The sequence below is a fragment of the Dasypus novemcinctus genome, chromosome 22 (genome assembly GCF_030445035.2).
Source record: "Dasypus novemcinctus isolate mDasNov1 chromosome 22, mDasNov1.1.hap2, whole genome shotgun sequence".
NCBI classification, from domain to species: domain Eukaryota; kingdom Metazoa; phylum Chordata; class Mammalia; order Cingulata; family Dasypodidae; genus Dasypus; species Dasypus novemcinctus.
The window spans coordinates 38,569,657-38,575,741 of NC_080694.1; the positions used below are offsets into that span (position 1 = coordinate 38,569,657).

General features: G+C 44.2%; 1 pseudogene; it reads left to right on the forward strand.

The window, feature by feature from the left end:
- The first annotated feature begins 2,728 nt into the window (after nt 1–2,728).
- Nucleotides 2,729–5,199, forward strand: LOC101429702 (RNA polymerase II elongation factor ELL2-like; annotated as a pseudogene).
- The last annotated feature ends 886 nt before the right edge of the window (nt 5,200–6,085 follow it).

Here is a 6,085-nt window from a genome sequence, read left to right on the forward strand (position 1 = left end):
GGGGAAAACACACTGAAATGCCTCGTTTCAAACGAAAAACTAGCAGTCCATACACAGCTGCTTGTTTTGGTTCAGGACAAATGGAATACAAATCCGTTGCTTTTTGATGGTCAGCAAACCCAGTTCTGAAAGACAGGTGACACCCAGTGGGTGAACTAGCACCCCAGTGGTTGGCGGGATGCCTGGCTTTACAGCCTTCCATCAGGAGGCAGCGAGCACAGCTTTAGTTTTCCTTTTATTTAGAACAACGTTCACATGCACCCCTTTGTTTTAAAGCAATTTCCCCACTCCCAAGTTGGGCCAGTAAAGATTACCTGAAAACTGGCACACCTATCAGCTAGAATACAGATGCACCAAATGAGGATTTAAAAACTTCCCAGGCAAAAAGTAGAACAGAAAGAAAAAAAAAATCTCCCAGCATTTTCCTCAAGGGTTTATACTAAATAATTTGGGACATACCTAAATCCAATCCAGATAAGGAAAGTGTGTGCTGGGTTTAGCATTTAACTCAAGAATCACATATCCTAATGTGATGAACAAGGGAAATTTTAGGTAGTATATATGTTGCTAGAATAAAAACGTTCAAAAAATAGGACTGGGAAACAGATGTGGCTCAATCAATTGGGCTCCCGTCTACCATATGGGAGGTCCAAGTTCAATGTCCAGGGCCTCCTGGTGAGGGCGAGCTGGCCCACGCAGAGTGCCAGCCCACACGGGAGTGCCACCCCACTCAGGAATGCCGGCCGATGTGGAGAACTGGTGTGACAGATGACTCAACAAGAGGGACGGAGGGGGCGAAATAAGAAGATGTAGCAGAACAGGGAGCTGAGGTGGTACAAGAGAGTAATCACCTCTCTCCCACTCCAAAAGGTCCAGGATGAGTTCCCAGAGAATACAAGCAGACACAGAAGAACACAGAGCAAACGGAGTAGACAACGGGGGGATGGGAGGAGGGGGAGAAATAAATAAAATAAATCTTTAAAAAAAATAAAATTAAAATGAAAAATAGGACTGTACAAAACAGTGCACCCTATTACAAATGATGGATTATATAGTACAATTAAAATGTTCTTTCATGAATTATAACAAATGTGCCACATTAATGCAAAGTGTTAATAATATGGTGGTATATGGGAATGTTGTGTTTTATGTATGATTTTTCTGAAAAATTCACAACTTCTCTCATTTAAAAAAAAAAAAAAAGAATCACACATCCTAATTAAGCATTTTATGGCCTTGGTGAAACCCAGTGGTCTTCCTTCATGGAGTGTCAGAAAAAGAAAACAGATGAGTCAGAATTTGTATCTCTGATAGACGGGCTCATGGGAGATGTCCCCTCTGCTTGGCTCGTGGAATTAAAGTCTTGTTCTAATTTCATAATCGTTAAGGTACTCCAGTTATGACTTGGTTTCTCATACAGATTCTTCTAAGAAGAAGGGGCCCTTGAACCCTAGAGTCCTTATATATAATGGGGGGTGGACTCAGGCTTTGAGGGCTAACCCTGCCAGGGACATGCTGCCTGACTTTGGGTACATGTTTTCACATCTCTGGGTCTCAGCTTCCTGGACTAAATGGTTTCAAATATCTCTTGGGCCCTAGCGTCCAACCACTTTGAGCTTTGCAACCCTTGGGCAGCTACCTTTTCCCCAGCAATTAAATGAACTCAGCCTTCTGCTCTATCAGTTTGCTTTTCCTTGGTTTGATTAAGATGAACCACTTCCTCTAATCCTGATTATTCCACGGAGAAATGATAAAAAGTAAAAACTTTACTTTTTGAACTTAGCCTGGGAACAATGTCCCACCTTATGAAGCAGCCCCCAAGATGTTTCTGTCTTCACATCCCTTCCAACGTCATAAAGCCCCAGCCCCTTTCCCATCTGCAAAAGCAAAGTGGTCCAAGAATGACTGAACTTTTAAAAAAAATCTTCATGTATTATACATTCAAGTAAGCACAAGTCCTGGGGATTGAATAATGCCCCCCACAGAAGGCATGTTCAGACCTCAACCTCTGGACCTATGGGAATGAACCCATTCATAAATATTCCTTTTGAGGAAGACCCCTCAGTTAAGGTGTGGCATGACTGATTCAGGATGGATCTTAATCCTATTACTGTGGCTTTATAGAGAAGAACACGGAGAGATGAGCCAAGAGGAGCAGCCAAAAGCTGCTCCAGGTCAATGGACCCTGGAAGGGAAAGGAGCAGGCGTCACCATGTGCATTGCCAAGCCATGGAGAAGCCGAGGAACCCCAAAGATTGCCGGCCGGCCAGAAGATACCCACCCCGGGAGGATGCAAGCCTTCCAGTCTCTAAAACTGCGAGCCAATAAATTCTCATGGTTAAGCCAATTTCACTGGCTCTTTCTTCTGAATCTCCAGTCTGCTATTGAACCCATCTAAGTGTTTTTTTCTTTTTAATTATGATTGTTGCATTTTTCAGCTCTAAAATTTCCATTCAGTTCTTACCATTTGGTATCTTCTATTTATGTACTGAGACTTTTTATCTTTTCAATAACGTGTACTTGGGGCATTTTTTATATTCACTGCTTTCAAGTCATTGTTAGATCGTCCCAACATCAGTGACATCCTGGCCCTAGCACCAGTTGATTCTTTTCTGGGGCAAGTTGAGATTCTCCTGGTTCTTTGCATGCTAAATAATGTGATACAAAGTTTCATCCAAATCTGTTACAGGAATGTGACAGTAAGTCAGCAAGGGGGGTGGCTGTAGCGATGGCGGCTGCATACGTCCGGGCAGCCGCAGCTGCAGGGGAGGCGGCGCCCGGTGGGGCTGGGGGAGGAGCACCGTTACAGCCTGTCGTGCAGGTGGCAGGGGCTGACAACCTCACCACCGCACTGCCTGTGAAGGTCACCACACTGCCTGTGAAGGTCACCGCTCTGCATGTGAAGGTCACTGAGACGGTGAGCTGGGCGCCCTAGACCTACCAAAGCCACGAGATTTTAATTCCTTTTCAGCCTTCAATTCATTTCCAAGGGCTCTAAGGGCTTGTCAAAATCCCCCAAAATTATCCCCTGCCCCCCATGAAGTGCACAACTTTAACTTCCCTGTGTCAAATGTGGGCAACTTTGACTGCCTCCAGCAAACATTTTCCAGCTCTGAGTCTCCCGGCTCAATTGCCTGGGATTTAGACGAGATAAGATTACAGGGTGGGTAACAAGCAGCTCGGATCAGATGACACCAGAGAGAATGGCCAGGCGGAGGAGGAATCCTGCAACCGGAGCACAAATGTTATCAAACCCCGCAGAACAAATGCAGGCAAAAGAGTGCAGATTCGGAAAGCACTACAAGCTGTTCCAGATGCAGTGCCTGAGAGGAAAACGCCAACTCCCATGAGCCCTGCAAAATGCGACTCAGAAAGACACACAGCAGCAGTAGTGCTTCTCGGCTGTCTGATGTACCAACTGCTTCTTAGGGACAGAGTGATTCACCTCCTGTCACTGAAGCAAGAAAACTGAGCTGCTTGCTCGATTGCAGAAAGATGGCATCAATCAAAAAGACAGGAACGCCCTCGGAGCAATTCTGCAACAGGTAGCCAATCGGAATCCTAAGGTCCTCTCATATGCCTTAAAGGATTATGTTTTTAAAGAGCTTCAAAGAGACTGGCCTGGATAGAGCGATACAGACAGACGGTCACTGGCGTCTGTGCTCTCTAGAAAACTAAATCCATCTCAGAATACTGCTGGCACCAGCCGTTCAGAATCTCCCCAATGTTCTTGTAGAGACGCTGCATCTCCTCCTTTTCAGAAACGGTTTTTGGATTTGGATTCAGTTTTCATTGCTCCTTCAATGAATAAAAAAGCTTGAATATCTCACCTGACAACGGATACCACCGACATTAAATGGTCATTTGAATCCCACCAGTGAGAAGTCTGCTGCAGGTCTCCTCCTGCAGCTGCTGCCATGCCCACCCTCCCACCGCTGCCTTCGATGCACTCGAATTCTCCTCAGACTGCAAATGCTAACTCCAGTTCCCCCAGCCCTCCAGAAGGCCGGGGAACTCGAGACCTACTTGTTGAGAGCTTCTGTCCAAACGGTAATATCTGTTAAGGACAGCAAGACAAACACATCTCTAGGACTTCTCTGGAAACCTTAGCCGCTGGCTCGGTTCTCCTAAAGGGTCCAGAACCTAGGGAAGAAAACCATTCAGTATCTCACAAAAAGTCCAAGAAGAAATCTAAAAAAAAACACAAAGGAAAGGACCAAATAAAAAAGCATAACCTTGAGACCGTTGAAGAAAAGGGGGAGACCTTAAAAGAGAAGAGGAAATTGCCAAGGTAAATAACCGGTCTGAATTCCAATGCAGCTGTGCTGCCTCCGCAGAGCCTCCGCAGAGCCTCCTTCAACAGCTGAACCCCCAGCTGATTTGATCACATATATTGCTGTTGGCTCCTACGAGGGATGCCAGAATTTCAAGGAGGACTTCAATGCCAAGTGTGAGGAGTATACATGCCAGGGTAGACACCATAGCCAGAAGATTTATCAAACTGGATACAAAAAGAAAGCACCTTTCTTTGGGCTCAGAAGAGTATCAGAATGTCCATGAAGGGAAGCGGAATTTGCCCAATGGATAAGGCATCCACCTACCACATGGGAGGTCCATGGTTCAAACCCAGGGCCTCCTTGACCCGTGTGGAGCTGGCCTGTGCACAGTGCTGATGCACGCAAGGAGTGTCATGCCATGCAAGGGTGTCCCCCGCATAGGGGAGCCCCACGCGTAAGGAGTGCGCCCCATAAGGAGAGCCGCCCAGCGTGAAAGAAAGTTCAGCCTGCTCAAGAATGGCGCCACCCACATGGAGAGCTGACACAACAAGATGATGCAGCAAAAAGAAACACAGAGTCCTGGTGCCACTGATAAGGATAGAAGCAGTCACAGAAGAGCACACAGCGAATGGACACAGAGAGCAGACAACTGCGGTGGGGGCGGGAGGAGAGAAATAAATTTTTTAAAAAAAGAATGTTCATGAAGAAGTTTTACAGGAATATCAGAAGTTCAAGCAGACTTGAAAACATAGAAATATATGGATACAAGTGTCTTCATAACAAGCTGACTCACATCAAAAGAGTAATAGGTGAATTTGACCAACATGGCATGGGAACTCTGCTGGAGCCCGAAGATGTGAATAAACTGAAGCTTATTGATTCAAAATTCCAAATGAGTTGCTCTAAGATTCTAAAAAGATGAAACCGCACCTGTCAAAAGTTTCAATATTAGTAAATATCTGAGCTCCTTTTTTTTTTTAATTTACTTTACTTCCTTGCGTTTTTGAAGCTGCTTTTTCTAGTCCTTTTTCTCCCCCTTAAGACTTGTGTTTGTCAATGAGAAATGATTGCTTTTATATATATATTGGAGATTCAGTAGCTATACTTCAAATTATTTTTTTACTCAAAAACTTAGGTTTGCCACTAGAGATGATTTTGGATAAACATAAGCCTATTTTCTGACCTTCCTTAATACAAAATCTGCCTTAAATGGTAGAATATTTAGAAATTTGCAAAAAATACAAAAAAAAAATTAAACATTGCTTTGGAAGGTTAAGAAATAGAAAATTGTGCATATGCATATGTAGAGATACACATGCACATAGGTATGCACAGGCTGACTTGATCTAGAACAGTACACCTGCCCTGCAAGTTAAGCTCTCATTACAATGGTTGCCTTAAGATGTTTGCTAGTTGTGTCCATAGAGTGGTTAATCAGTAACTACACTGCTTCCCACTTAAATGCGGCAATGGGAAGCCGCACACTGTGGCCCTCCAGCGTCTGAAGTGTGTGCTTGAACTGTGTGTGCAGAGGTTGTGTGGAAGTGAGCCTGCGTGCAGGAAAGAAACCTGATGCTCTTCGTGGGCCAAACGTTCAGGTTAAGCCACTGACAAGTGTTACTGTAGGAATTGCTACTTCTATTGTGACAAACAAAATCTTTTCCATTTCAACAGTTTGTCAGCTTTATGAATGATCAGCAAAATTGATATGCTATGAAAATGAAACAGATCTATAGTTTGGGGGCAAAATTATAAAACTAAATGTGTAGATAACCCATACTACTATAAATTATTTTTTTGAAGAGAGA